The sequence below is a fragment of the Eucalyptus grandis genome, chromosome 8 (assembly GCF_016545825.1).
Source record: "Eucalyptus grandis isolate ANBG69807.140 chromosome 8, ASM1654582v1, whole genome shotgun sequence".
Lineage (NCBI taxonomy): Eukaryota > Viridiplantae > Streptophyta > Magnoliopsida > Myrtales > Myrtaceae > Eucalyptus > Eucalyptus grandis.
The window spans coordinates 8,320,772-8,336,929 of NC_052619.1; the positions used below are offsets into that span (position 1 = coordinate 8,320,772).

The following is a 16,158-nucleotide window of genomic DNA, read 5'->3' on the forward strand; positions in this document are numbered from 1 at the left end:
AAATCCATGAATGAAGTCATCACCACAATAAAATATTGCACAGGAGTGCATACATTTAACACCATGTCGCCGTCAACTAATGTGGTTTGTGACCATTGTGATCGTAACTTGTCATCCATGTTTGAACAATTGCCCTGCGGTGTGCAACACCGACTGAACATTTTTCTCCATTTATACATGATATTTCACAAGGATGCATGCAATGCATGATGATCGTTGAACATTTTGATCTTCCCCACGCTGTTCCGTGAAGGACATGTTGCTGGCAGCCCACCTCTAGGTTAACTTATTTAAGCCCTAAACGGGGCAAATCAAGGCTTGAAATGTGCGACTAAGAACCTCCAAAAGTCGAGTCTAGGAATTCGTAATTTGAGAGGAAAAGAAAAGCATCAGCGCCACAACGTAGAATTCATTATGGTTGGGAAGTCTTTCGCTCCCACCCGTTGTCTCCCTTGTTCTTTCTCTCTCTCTCCTTTTCTATTAGAAGTCTCCGTTGTTGCCCAGCAAATAACAAAATACCATACATAGTAACCTAATTTTACATTTAGAAAAAAGGGGGAGTGAAGACCAGCTGCCCGGTCTCATGCTCGCGACGTAATATTCGGTTTCAACCGTTATTGCTCCACCCGATCAATTAGAGAATTCCCGAAATACAAACTAGCAAGAGATTTAAAATATTTCAAATTTGTGATTCCATAAAAGAAAATACAACTCTTTTGTGACCGTGCTATTATGTCCATGATACCACTTTTAAGTTAAAAGTTGGATTTGGTCTAAAACTACAATTCAAGACAAAGAAGGATAAAATAACTGTACGCTCTAAATTTATCAATTTTAAGCAAACAAAAGCCCCCTGTTGAATTTTACAGTCAAAGAAACATATGATTTGAGACTTGAGAGTTATGACCAAATTCAGGATGATTTCAAATAATATTGCATGCAATATTTTTATTTAAATTTAAGGTAATCTATAATCTTTTATGTTCAAGTTCTACCTAAGTGTTTGATAAAAGGCTTTCTCGTGTCTATAGAGAAACGAATTCTTGTGTGAATTAGTTAGCAAATTTGCTTTCAGTCTTGATGTATAAGTCTACATAGATTTTTATTCGAAAATTTTGATTATTACACTACATGATGATCAAGTAGAGTTTTTATATTTAGATTTTCATTCAATGGAATTTGATTTCTAATGAGTGTCGAACACCTGGAGTGCCAAAACTACATTTAAGTGCCAAAAATTACGAAAGTGATACTTAAATGTCAAAATCAAAATAAAATAGATCAATTAAGTGCTAACGGTAAGAATATCCGGCTAAAATATTGATGTGACGATTTTCCGACTAGACAGGTGCAAAACGATATCGTTCTGTACACTGATGTGGCTAGACAAGCACAAAAACAACGCCATTTTGTTGACATGGTTAAATAATTAATATAAATATTAATTTAATTATATATTAATTTAATTTTTTTAAAATAAAAAAAGGGAAAAAGGGGAAGGAGGCAAGCGGCTAAGGGCTAAGCCCTCATTGCTACCTCCTCACCGTCACCGAAAGGGCTGGCAATGGTGGGTGAAGGGTCTAGGGGCCAAGGTCGTCGGCCCTTTCAACGATAGTGAGGAGGTGGAGGTAAGGGCTCAACCTTCAACTGCTTGCCTCCTCCTCCTTTAATAAGAATAATAATAATAATAATAATAATAATAATAATAATAATAATAAATATAAATATTATAATTTAATTAAATTTTATATATAAAAGGAAGAAGAAGAAGATAAAAGGACGTCGTTTTGGTTCTTCGACGCTAACTCGTTCTCGGCATGCCACGTATGTGAGTTTATTATTAAAAAATTGCCATATAGGATTTTCGGCCATATTCGTGGAACTTGTTACTGAAATATTCCATTTTTAAGAAAAAATGGCACTTAAGTGTCACTTTCGTAATTTTTGACACTTAAGTGTTTCCCCATGCTAAGTTTTGGTACTTGGTGTTCTTTTCCGATTTCTAACCTAGTAAAGAAAAATTACCAAAAAAGTTCTAAATATATTGCAATTGTATTAATTCAATTCTAAACATTTTTGTTTATCCAAATGAGTCTTAAATCTTTTGTATTTGTACTAATTCAATTCATTTGGCTATTTTTTGACCGGCTGATACCGACATAGATGTTAGCTATCCTAAGTGGCGTCACGGTGCTAACTTGAGCAATTTTTAATAATATTTTAATATTATTTCAAATTATTTATTTATTTATTTATTTTTCTTTTCTTTTCTTTTCTTTTCTCTTTCTTTTCTTCACTTCCCTCTTCCTCCAACGAAGGTAGAACCGGTGAGATGCTTGATGGCCTCACCAAGGCCTAGTAATGGCTGGCGAGACTCGACCTCACTAGATCCTACAAGGTCATGCCTCATCTCACCCCTAACGAGGCTTGAGCCCTCGCTAGAGGCCGCGAGGGTGGCCTTGTCATCACTCACACGGAGATGTGTTCTAAGCTATGGGCGCCCTCAATTTTCTAACGGTAAGATAACAAATTTGCTTTTTTACTCTCATTTTTTCTATTATCTCTTCGTAACTTCCAAACTATTTTGGATTGATTTGAAGAGTTTTTTTTTTTTTTTCAATTTGAAAGTCGAACTGATGTAATTATTGCACTTTTATCAATTCAATCATAAATCTTTTGATTATGTTAATTAAGTCCATTCAACTAATTTTGACCGAAATTGCTTGATATGAATGCCGACCATCCTACATAGTATAACCGGCATTGATGTGGATAAATTTTAATAATATTTTAATATTTTTGATTTTTTTCTAATTTTTTCATTTTTTTTTCTTTACTTTCTTTCTGGTTTTTTGGATTGAGGGACGGCAACCCTTGTCTGCCATAGGTGAGTGGAGAAACTTCAAGCTAACACAAAGCGAATGAGGCACAATGCCCTGGGCAATTCCACATCAGCAAGAATGTGGAAGAGGAACCAACATGATGATATTGCTACACAACAATGCCCCCCATTCGATATTTGGGATGCATACAGCTAATCCAGCAAATCCTTTCTCTTCCTCATCAGTTAGGTTGTCACTTGCTATTAATCAATATAGAATTTGCAAATCCCTTTCTCATGTTTGAGGGCCCAGATTCAAAACATTTGATCATGTTAATATGACAAGTGAAAAACAAGGAGCGGAGCTTACACTCATATATCATCCGATTTTTTTTAGTTGAACACGTCACTTGAATCGATAGTCAAATATTTATATCAGAAAGAGCTGGAACATAAACCGGTTAAAGTGCGAGAATACCATTAGCGAGAACTCAATAAAGTGACTAATTCCAAGTGAGAAGGGAAACAAACAAGTATCGACCTGCGATTTTATTGAAATTTTAAATGGGTGGTCGGTGACTGTTCGCCAAACTTCATGACACAGAAGGAGAGGACTATAAAGTGCTGTTGATTTTTTTTAGAGCTTAAAAACAAAGACCTGATGGAAGAGAAACCGCATCTACCTCCGCCGCTGACTTTTCATTCAAAATTTCTTTCTTCTCTTAAGAGACCATGTTCCAGCTTACATGCGAAAGAAGTTTCTATCGAATATCTTCTACCATTTTGAGTTCTGTGGCTGAGATACTGTCAAAGGTATGCCCAAGAAGGGGAAGGTACAGCCATTTCCACATCAAACACATGCATAATTCACTCTACCAAACTCCTGTCGCCCGAACGGAGCAGCATGATAATTGTTCAGAAGAAGTGGCAGGCCAGGAGGGCTGGCTAGTCACCCCTCCGCCGCTTAGACCTCTGTGAATATTCCAGTAATTGTGCACTGTAGTTCATGAAATTCAAATGCACTATTTCCACATCCCCCAACCCCATTCTCCGTGCATGCCATTGTTTTCGCAATCAACTTTTGTTCGCCCCATCCGCTTAATTTTCACATTGTAACTGGATCATCTAGAAAAGTAACTAGGAGCTAAATATGAACACGAGTTGCAAATGAGTATGAAGAATATCCTCACGTGCCAAAATCCTCGTTCCGACATTCGTTCTTTGCACAAAATTTGCCTACCATCTCGCGATTTCGATTACCCCATTTTCTTTCTTCTTTCTTCGCCCATACTCTCTTGTTCCTGTCCACAAGAGTGTCTCGACTTCTATGAACATCCGAATCAACCCCAATGACATGCTATGACATTATTATTTCTCGCACATTGCACAATTACTTAAGAACCCGGGTTTGTGTTCCAAAGTACTGTACTGGGGGACATGAGCAGCTTCATTGCATGATGTTTTTATGAGTCGGAGTTGATACTTTTGAATTCACGTATAAATGGCGGGAAGCATCTAGAAAGCTATCTGAAAGCCATAGTCGTCCAATTTTTTTTGAGTTCTTCAAATGGCTGTGTTTTGAGTCTTGGAGCAGTTACGAGAGATAGGAATGTCCTTCACATGTCATACAATTAGTAAGATGTAGTCGCAGTGGCTTGAGAACCTAACTTTTGTCAAACAGGGATGTTGGAAAACTTAGATTGTCCATGCTAATAATGCAGAGAGACGGGACTATCACTCCAAGCAACAGGTGCTTTGTGGATACCACTCACTCACTTGTCAATCAGGAATCGGAAGAAGCAAAAAGTGCTTAGGAGACAGATGCCGCTATGTACTTGTCATTGGTCTTTTGTGGATCTAATCCGGTTCAATAGCTCTCTGATAATCGTTCTTTGCCCCCTTTGAACTTGGATGAATCTGACTTTAAGAACTCGGCGACTGTACCTCAAATTATGGTTGAGATCAATGATCCAAAAACAAGCATACGGTAAGTACAACAATCAAATATACACGGGAAAAAGATTGCCGTCCATGCAGTTCTCTGGTATTTGCTTGCTGAGGACAGCTTCTGCGTCTCCATCCTTCAGGAACCTCTCAGATTCTCAAAGAGTTCTGGAAGATGAACGTGGGTGAGCTTCGTTCTTTTGCTGATCTCGTGCTTCTTCTTCTTGAGCTTGGGCTTCTGCGAAATCCCATGGATTTGGGCCGCAAGCCTTCTCTGCATTGTGTTTGTTGATGCTTTCATCGTACTCTTCTGGAGATCATTCTCGATGTCAATCATGTCCCGCAGGAGTTCAATACTCCGAAAGAGTCGCTTCAGATCGTCATCTACTTTTACGGGCACTTTGGGATCATTTGGGTAGGCAATATCCTCCTGAGAGTTGAAGTTCAATAGGAGCCATACTTGACCAGCAGCTTTCAGGCCTGTGAACTTTTGTATATATGCCTTAGAAATCAAGAAGCATAACAAAGGACTCCATTTGTCATTCCCGGACCAACACAAAAATGATAATCATATACTTTTTAAGCCTCAATGTCTACTAAACACTTAATTAGTGGAGGTCCCATCTACGAGTTATGTAGAAACTAAAATTAAAAGACAATAGAGGCCAAACACATTAATTCAGATTCTGATAAGAACCTCCTCATGATACCAATATTGCTTACAACCAAAAAAATTAACCAGTCCAATAGCAATAGGAAATTTAGGCAAAGCATGAAACACTTATATCACTGTTTCACTGGTTGTGTTCTGATGAAGTAAGTGTGTGTATGTTATTGGGTCCAATAATCAACTAGAAGTCTAGAAAAACTACCCAATCAATCTCAGAAGGTAAAAATGACATGGCAGGAACTCCAACATTCATTCAGCAGTCATTTCAATTTAATTACAGGAAATGCAAAAAATGAATCATAAACCCCAGCAACAATCAAGTGGAAAGCTATAAAGACTACACAGTACTCTCAAGAACATATTTTAAACCCCTTTTAGAGAAAGCCATTGTGTGCTAGCCTAGCAAACTAACTTCAGCTGCCTTTTATCTTAGTCAATTAAAAGAATGGAAAACCAGACTTGAGTCGCAATGAAGCAAGGAGAACGCAATTAGCAAGTAGATATACCTGTAAGTCCTCCATGACAGTTGGGTATGCATTCTTAAGGTCAATGACCTTAATGCCCTTCGTGTAGCTTCTTATCAACTTCAGTAACTTATTCTTGTTCTTCACATCATGCTTTGACTGAAGCAATTCAAAAACAAAGACCAAACTATCACCTCAAGAAAGCACAGTATACATTTATACAATAGAGGAGCTTCCCAGGAAAGTGTACCTCGTAAGAAAACCGCTGGCCATCCTAGTATACTTTGGGGTTATTTGCCAAATTGTCAAACACAGCTTTATTGGAAAGCATATCAACATAACATGCTTCATTTATCTGCTCTGGTGTAAGTGCCAGCCTTGACTGGAAACATTCTTTTCAATTAATGAAAACCGTTCAGATGATATGCACTAGGTCTCAGATCTAAGCATCGATTGGTAATGTTTAACACAACTCAAATAGTACTTATGGAGGGATATGGGATACAACAAAGAAAGACATGAGGGGGCAAGCACAAAAATAAAAATAACAAGAAACAGGACAACAAATAGAGAATTAGATGAGAGAGATTGATGCCATTGATGGGTGCCAGGGACTTCTGGTGAAATAAATGCAATCTAATTCAGAAGGTGAAGACTCAAACAACTGGAAGTATGCAAAGCAGGTGGCAAAGCTGCTGCTTGTCAATTATTCCATTACTAAACCAAGACAACTTTGGAAGACTGCCTCCATTCAATGAGCTAGTACACAAGAAAGGTGATCAGTTAGCCCACAGCTGTTTGACTTGGGAATTACTAAAACTTTGCCTAAGTCCTCTATCATACTGATAAAATTCATTGCTCCAGAAATATCATGAACCTTATTGTAAAGCTGCCTTTATCAATCAATCAATACGTACCATCACACAACATTTGAGGGAGATTCAACAAATTCTCCAATTCAATGATTAATGGACCTCTAACTCTGACTAATGACAAATCCTCATCATGCATCCTACCCTACGTCGAGTAAATCAATTGCAGAGCCAAGCCAACAGTTCCAGAACTTATTCGGTTTGCTATACATATGAATAATCATTAGTACCCATTATAAGAGTAATAAAAGACAACCCTATCATTAGAATACAACCAAACTTGAGTACGCATACAATTGCGAGTGCCTGCACACAGAGAGAAGTAAGTTTAGATTACCTCATACAACAAGTCAATGACGCGCTTCATCTGAGCTCCTACAGGTGCTTTGCGTATACCAGTAACATATTTAAGTCTTTCTGTATCATCTGAGAACTTGACAGCAGGCAATGGAGCTCGTGCACCAGGAGGAGGTGCAGGCATCGGCTTTGCTGGACTACTCGTGCTTCCTGCTCTGGCCACAATACTGGTAAGAGTGGATTGACACTTCGCCTGCTGTTTCTTGAATTTATTTAACTGTTCTTGTAATGCCATGGTTATCCAAAAGGTAGTCAATCTCGTTCAATGCGCGTGAACCTCTCCCGCAATCTGTGCCGAAATGTGTAAGTCAGCAATAGTCCACAACAAATGATGTATAGCAGAGAACAATTCAAGCTACCATGATGAGGAAGATCGTGCAAGCTCAGCCCAAATATTTCAACTGAAGAGATTACCAATTAAAGCACCAAAAGAAGCAAAACAACAATGAAATCAGCAAGGTCACATCTTCTGGAAAAGTAGAGCATAAATCTGCCTTCAGCCTTAGCATCGTTCAGTTGAATAACCAAGTGAAGCCTTCACAGCAACTTTGACAACAATCATGAGTGATTACAAAAAAATCACCCAATGACCATATCGCAGGGATGGATCGAAACTGCACAGTTAGACCGAACAAAAGCAAACGCACATCCAGGATGCACAATCGACAACGATGGCAAAGTTAATTCATGGACATTGCCCAGTAACCAGTAAGTACTACCCACCAACTGAAATTACTTCACTAAGATGAATACACTCCACAGAAACCCACTATCGACTAATACACAAGCCCTAAGCCCCCCATACAAGAATCTCGGATAGTTGAGGGAACAGATGCCAAAGTTCCCCAAATTAAAAAAACTCCAGTAATCAAAACAGCTCTTTTGTCATGAATAAGCGTTTAACTTGACCAACACATGGGAAAACGCTAAACCCTAGGCTCGAAGTTCTGCCCACCTCCGAACAAGAAATTGATCTCACGCTTAGGGTTAACTGTCAGGATATATGTATAAGTAGCATGAAATGAGCAAGCAAGCAAGCGACTTTATAGAGAAGCACCTTACGTGATCGAGGGTAGCGATCGAGCTTTCCGATCTGTTTCAGCTTCCCTCTCGCTTGACAATGGCAGAGAGAGAGAGAGAGAGAGAGAGAGAGATCAGCTCCTGTAGGCCCTTCCCTCTCTAATTGTAGGATCGTGCTGAATAGAGGTCAAAGTCAAATCAAACCAAATGAGGAACCCTAGATTGAAGGGGAAGAAACAGGGAAACGAAAGCTTACCTTCTCGGCCAGTTCCATGGGTTCCGCCGGCGAGTAAATCCACCAAACTCAACGTCGACGGCGGATCTTGGGTAGCAGGAAGTGTCGAAGGATCGGTGGCCGGAGTTCGTAGAGACCGCCGGAACGGGGTCGTCCATTGCCGGTTTTTGCAAGAACAGTGTGCGCGTCTTCTGCGGGCCAAACCGAAGCCCTAACTCATCAATTGTGCAGTTTATTTCAGTAGAAGGCCAAAGCCCATGAGCCAAAGCCCATGGACCTGCAAAATGTGATTGAAGACTGCCGGACGAGAGAAGTGAGCGCGTTTTTTATTGCCCCCGCGAGGCCAACCAGCTAAGCTGATTGGGCTAGCCAAAGCCCATCGCAGGAACTCCCTCCCTCCTAATTGGTTGTCATCCCGCTTCGCCTCTTTGAAATATGTTGTGTTCCGAGACTTGTCCATTATGTTCCGATGTTTTGCAACAATGAATGAAATATTCTTTTCGAACAACAAAAAAAATGGATTAGTTTTTTCATAAAATTCAAATATTATATTCTCAAATGTTACCAAAATTGTCTTGTGCTATCCACTGTAATGCATGGGAGTTAATATTCTCAAATATTCGGGGTGAAGGTTATGCTTAGTGTCCATTAAAATATGGAGAACTACTGGCACTGGATTAGAAAGATGGACAACGTTTTGTGAGAGGGGCATGTAGCTTAACGCAATCTAGGAAGGAACGAACGGGTTCGGCCATTTACTACCGCTAGAGTAGAATCAATCTGTACTACTAAGGGTTACCTATAACTAAGGGGAGAGCAAGAGCACTAGCCTACCCTAGCCTTCTAGAAAGGCGATAGATTCAAGTGACAGTTCGTATTCTAAACTAAACTTCGTTCGAAAATAAATTAGATAAGGACTTATGATTGCTAGCTCATTGTCTTTTTTGTGTGTCAAAAATGATCTTATAATTGTGAATTTACAAATCAGATTTTAGTAATATTTACATTCAAGCAGAATTGTAATTGTAATTAGCATTATATAATGGAGAGGACAAAACAAGGCAAAGCAGCAATCGCCTTGAATTTACCTCAGCGTCATCCTCAGATCCGCCACTCTTATATAAGCACTAACTTGGGATAGGAACCACATTTAACAGCACCCATTTACCCTACCTAACATTACAATGAACAAAAAAGCATTTTCCGTTTCGAAACACCAACGATACATTATTTGCAACACCATTTTTAGATCTATGATTATCAACCGATTCTCTGAATTTGCCTGAAAAAAATGTAAAGTGACAAAATTGAGTTCCAACATTCATATGAGCATGCATATGATCTACATTAATTGAGAAGATTGGAATATATGTTGCGAGTTAAAGTTTGGTTTTTCAATCACTACTCCAAATTTAAATTGAGTGAACTTCACTCTAACCATTATGATTTTCACACTTTGCTCGACACGCATGACCAGCCTAACATGATTCATGTGGAATATAGAAATCACTTGTTTAAGTTGCTATCACAAGTAAAGTCACAAAAAGGTGAAAAGAGGGTGACAAATGCTTACTCCAAATTGAAGTAATTCCGAAGAATCATGTAGATTGCTTTGATTCCAGTAGACAAGGATATTATTTACTTAAACACTAAATCTCCGTCTCAAATTCGTGAATGAAATTGCTATCACGATAAAACATTGCACAAAAGTGTGTATATCTCGCACTACGTCGCCGTAAGCTAATGTGATTTATGACCACCGTGATCACAACATGTCATTTGGATGATTGGAACATGGCGTGTGACACCAGCCGAACATTTTTCTCCATCTATATACAATGTTTGCAAGGATGCATGTGGTGCATAATGTGGCTGAAATTATCAGAAAAATATGTTGATTAATTTCTTTGATATATTCGTGCCACATTTACTACTAAAAAGTCCATATTTATTACAATCTGAGGTAAATGTGGCACGGATATATTAGCTTAGGGTAAATATGGCATGAATCTACCATTCTAGGATTTATTATAACACAAAAATTAGTTTAAGAGTAAATGTGGCATAGGTGTATTGCTTAGGGAGTTTTTTTTTTTTTTTTTAACACAAAAACTAGTTTGGGATACATGTTAACACATTACTTGTGACACCACTTTAGGATGCATAATCATAAAGTGATTCTTTGAATTGCCTGAGAAGAAAGTAAAGTAACAGAATCAAGTTATGGCATTTGTACTACTTTAATTGAGAAGGAGTTTGATTTCTCAATCATTACGTTAAATTGAAATCTAGTGATCTTCAATCTAACAAGTGTGATTCTCACACATTGTCCAACAAGCATCACTACCCTAATGTGATCCACGTGGAATATAGAAATCACCAATTTTAACTTGCTGTCACAATTAAAGTCACAAAAAGACCAAAGAGGGTGATAAATGTTCACTCCAAATTAAAGCAATTCCAAAGTATCGAGTTGATTGCTTTGATTCCAATAGATAGGCATATTCCTTCCTTGAATACTGATCTTTGCATCAAATTCATGGATAAAGTTGTCAATGGATTAAAAAAAAAAAAATCAAGCCCTAAACATTGCAAATCAAGGCTTGAAACATGCAACTAAGAACCTACAGAAGTCAAGTCCAAGAATTCATAACATCAAATTAAGTTTTCTTTTCGTTCAAGAAAGGAAAAGGATCTGCGCCACAACTTAGAATTCATCAAATGACGGATGGGAAATCTTTTGGTCCCTCATGTCTCCATTGTTCTTTTTCTTTTTCTTTTTTTTTGGGTTCAGAAGTCTCCGTTGCTCACCAGCAAATAACAAAATACCATACATGATTGCCTCTATTTACATATACAACAGGGTGAGTGAAAATTGCCTGCCCGGTCTCATGCTCGTGATGTAATATTTGGTTTCAACCGTTAATACTCCGCTCGATTAATTAGAGAATTCCTGAAGTACAAACTCGCAAGAGATTTATCCACAAAGTATTTCGAATTTGCAAGCCCACAAAAGAAAATTCAACTCTTTTTTGACTGAGCTATTACGTCTATAATACCGATATTTTGCTTTGAGCACTGACGTGTAAGTCTACATAGTTTTTTATTCGAAGAATTTGATTATTATGCTACTTGATGATCAAGTAAAGTTTTTCATATTTAGATTTTCATTCAATGGAATTTGATTTCTAACCGACTTGGTGAAGGAAAATTGCCAATTAATTTATAAACTTCTTGTAATTGTAAACTTTTGGTTGACTAAATAAGGCCTAAATCTTTTGCATTTGTATCAATTTAGCAAATCTAGCCAACTTTGGCCAACCAGTGTTGACATGGATGTCGGCCATCCAATGTGGCATCATTGATGCTGATTTGGGTAATTTTTAATTATATTTTAATATTATTTTTTCAATTTTTCTATGAAAAATGTTGATAATTGCAATAAAAAGCTCGTTATTTATTGGAAAAGCGACTCATTGAAAATCGATCGGATAACAAAAAATAAAGATAGATTGCGAGCTTCTTGGAGTAATATGGAAACCAAATCGAAGCTGAGTATAGAGGAGAGGGGTTTTGTAGGGACGAGTTCCAAAGACGAGTTCTAGTTAGTGACCATCCCTGATGGGGCTTGTCGCCCATTATATTTTGTTCATGTGCCAGTCAAACTTCTCCAGGACTACTCGCATTCTCGCATCTCTGGTTGGATTATTGGTTTCCCGTGCATCGAAATTAATAATCTTGCTTTGTTCATGAACTAGCCTGGCGATTTTGAATACTGGCCTTTTGATTTCTCATAGCCTTCAACTATTTCTTTAGTTTACATATTAAAGTTTTCCCTTAATAACAGTCAGCTAGTATAGCATTGCGCAGACATTCAATAGATTAGCAGAGTCTCAATCCATATTGATTCCTATCTCCAAGGTAGACCCCTTCTTCTAGCTATTGTACATAATTTTGAACCAAAACCGAAAATGCAGCAAATCTATTAAAAAAAAAAAAAATCAAGCCGCAGCTAATCAAGCTTTTGATCATGAATGAAGTCCACGAAGCGGATGAATCAAGTACAAAACCATTGCCCGGACTATTATGACAACAATTGAAAAGATCAACAAAACCATTTTTCTCACTTCTTAGCTACTAAAGCTGCGTTATAGTCTCAGCTGCTTCCAGAGATATATCAGCATGCCTCCTCCCAGGTGAAGCAGGGCGGCTCTGACCCGTCTTTGCCTGAACGTTAACTTGATTGTTTGAATTTAGCTTTGGCGTCACCCTCTTTGCTCATGCTGAACATTTAACTGGATTTTGCATTCCCTGGTGTAGTGTTGTGAATCCTCATTGAAGGTTTTTTTGGTTTAATTTCTGCTATATATATGGGGACCTGCTTCGTCAATTGAGAGAGATTAGCTGTTCACACTAGGAGAAGAAGTTATGATGAATTTCAATTTTCAACTACAATTACCACAGAGATGATTTTTTAATGGGATACGCGTCTGCTACTTGGTCATTGGCATCAAAACATTAGAGTCCAGTAAACAGGTTCAAGAGACTAATTATCATGTAGCAAACGAAGAATGACGCAAATGCACAAAACTTCGTTTTCTTGGTGCAAGGCATTTTAATGCAGTCAACTGTTACAGCTCTCTTAGAGAACTCAGAAAACTCTCAGAGAAAAAAATATTAACATTACTCTTGTGTGCTCTAGTGTCCTAACACCAACATCCTCCTCTTTGTATCCGAAATATAAAACCTCTTTTAGCTGAATCAAACTAGCAAATTTGTTGTTGCTTCGTATGTTCAATCAACCAAAAGTCCAATCAAGACTCTTCTAATTGGGATTTGGAATTTATACTTGGATCTAAAATCTTTCACTGGATCAAACTCAAAACATTTTCTCAATAACAATTGTAACTTGTTTTGTAAGACGATGTGAGAGTTCTTTTTTGTCCATTACATATATTCACCCCACTGAAATGCAAAGTGACCTTAGGTCCTTTACTATGATACTAACTTAAGTTTGATGATTGACATCAATATTCCAAACACGCTATTTAAGAAATTTTAAAAAAAAAAATAGCCAAAAGATCAAGGCAAGGTATAATCATCTCAAAACATTTCCTAGAATCGCGGGCACGTATGTAAACGTAATGTTTGATTGTGCTTTAAAGTGTCTAACACGCAAAGGAAAAGACAAAGTAAGCCCCACTTAAGCCCCACTTGATTAAATAACTGCTTTCCCTGACATTGTTAAAGGAAGTGCAAGACTAGCTAATTTTTGCTTGAAGCGAGAATCTCAACAGGGTTCCTTTCCATTCACCAAAACAACTCTCTTTGTACCGGAAAGACTTGATATTTGTTAACATGGTTTCGTTTATTTAACTAATTAGTCAAATGATCTCGTTCAATGGTGACTAATGATCCCACATTACTCACATATGAACTATTACTTGGTAAAATATTAAATTCTAAGGGTGGGTGGAATTTAATCAAAATGTTAAATTCTTGATGGGCCACTTGTGGGGGAAAATTGTCCAAGAAATCTTAAATCTATTTTTGTTTATTTAATTTTAAACTGTTTAATTTTACTAATTGAGTCATAAGCCTTTTTTAAGTTTTGCCAATTGAATCAATTTGGCCAAGATGTCAGCCATCCTACGTGGCGCAAGGCAAAGCATTGACGTGGACAAATTTAAATAATATTTTAATATTTTTTCAAATTTTTTATTTTTTATTTTTTACTTTTCATTTACTCTTTTTTTCTACTTTTTTTTTTTCCTTTCCATCTTTTCATTTTTTGTTTCCCATGGTGGCCGGCGAGGCCATTGTGGCTCAAGCAAGGCCACGGTTGCCTTCGCCGGCGGCCGACAAGACCCGGCGGGGCCGGGCACCGCGAGGCTACTTCGGGTGTTTGGAATCACTGAGTCAGCGACACTAGCAAGGATAGCTTGCGAAGGTGACATTTGGGATCGACGTTCGATTTGAGATCAGGGCAGATGATAATGGCGGCCCTGATGATGGGGTCGTTCTATGCGAGTACGCTCTCCGGCAACAAAGCCCCCATCTACGTCCCTTCGCTACTTTCCGACTCCAACTCCAATTCTTCTCTTCTTCTTCCTCCTCTGCTCGTTCTTCCGGGGACTCGCTCTTCTTCTGTTGCAACCTCATGTTTAGTGTCAATAACTGGCTGGCAAAATAAAAAATAAAAAAGATCGAAGTTTGTGAAGGTGGTGTGACCTTATTGCGGAGTCAGCGACACGAGCATGAATCCAATGAGGGGTTTTATGATTATGAATCTAATGAGGGGTTTTTTTGGGTATGCATACCAAGTTTAGGATATCCTTATGGACCAAGTCACTGGCTTTGTAGGTATATGCCTTACCACGAGGAGAATTTTGATCACATTGTCATCATGCGTTATGTCGTAACATGATAAGAGAACATTATCGTTTCATACTCATATACTTAAAATACTAGTAAAATATTTCAACAAAAAAGAGAGCTAAAATAACAAAGTATTTTTACTATAATTTTGTCATAGTTGATTTATTGTCGCAAAGTAAGTAGAACCACAAACACTTCCGGACAACTAGCTTTGGAATTTGCATTCCTTGGCCCGCCGCCCCCCCTTTCTTTTTTTTTCGTTTTATTTTATTACTTTATATTTTTTGTATGGTCGTGATGGAATCTTACGAACCTCGCTCCTGGACTCCACGCTCCGACAAGGAGATGTGTTCCAAATCCAAGCTATGGGCTCCCTCAATTTTCTGGCAATAAGATAACAATTTTGCTTCTTCTTTTTTTAATTATCTCTTCGTAATTTCCAAACTATTTTGGCGTAACTTGCACATTATTCAATTTGAAGGTCAGTAAAAAATGGACAATTTTGCTGCTGTATGGACTGATGTAATTGCCGTTAGTGGGACACGCGTGTTAGCACGGGATGTCAATAGGTAACCACGCAGAAGACAGTTCCCGCAAACTTAGAGGAAATCACTTTTTAAGAGACTACCAGTAGAGTCACAAATTGATTTAAAAGTAGATGAGGAAAACTTCAAACAAACGTTAACGCCCCATTTATTTTGTGAAAAATAAATAATTTAAAAAATATTTTTTTTGAAAATAATCGATTATATTAATTGAAATAATTAATCAATGAGAAATGTTTTCTTTATTGATGACAAAGTATGTTTCGATAATGCCTATTGTCTCAGGATTTCGATTACTCCATTTTCTTTCTTCTCCCCTTCTCTCTTGTTCCTATCCACACGATTGTCTTGACCTGTATTCATATCCGAATTAACTCCAATGATATGTTGTGATATTACTATTTCTCGTGCATCATGTAATTACCCAAGAACCCAGGTTTGTGTTCTTGAGGACCATACCAGGAACATGAACAGGTTCATTGCATGCTGTTTCTCCAGCTGAGAATCCATATTTTCGAATTCGGATATAAATGGCGGGAAAGATCCAGAAAGCCGTCTGAAAGCCAAAGTCATCCAGTTTCTTTTTAATTCTTCATATGGCTATCTTCTCACTCTTGGAGCAATAATGAGAGATGGAAATGTCCCTCCCATGTCTTACAATTAGTAAGATGGAGTCGTAGTGGCTTGGGAACCGAACTTCAGTCAAACGAGGATGTTGGAAAACATGGGCTGACAGGACTATCACTACAAGCAACAGGTGCTTTGTGTATACCACTCTCTCACTTATTCATCAGGAATCGGACGAAGCAGAAAGTGTTCAGGACCCAGATGCGGGCCGATGTATTTGTCATT

General features: G+C 38.0%; 1 pseudogene; it reads right to left on the minus strand.

The window, feature by feature from the left end:
- Positions 1-4,700: 4,700 nt before the first annotated feature.
- LOC104422710 lies at positions 4,701-8,567 on the minus strand (annotated as a pseudogene).
- Positions 8,568-16,158: the final 7,591 nt, after the last annotated feature.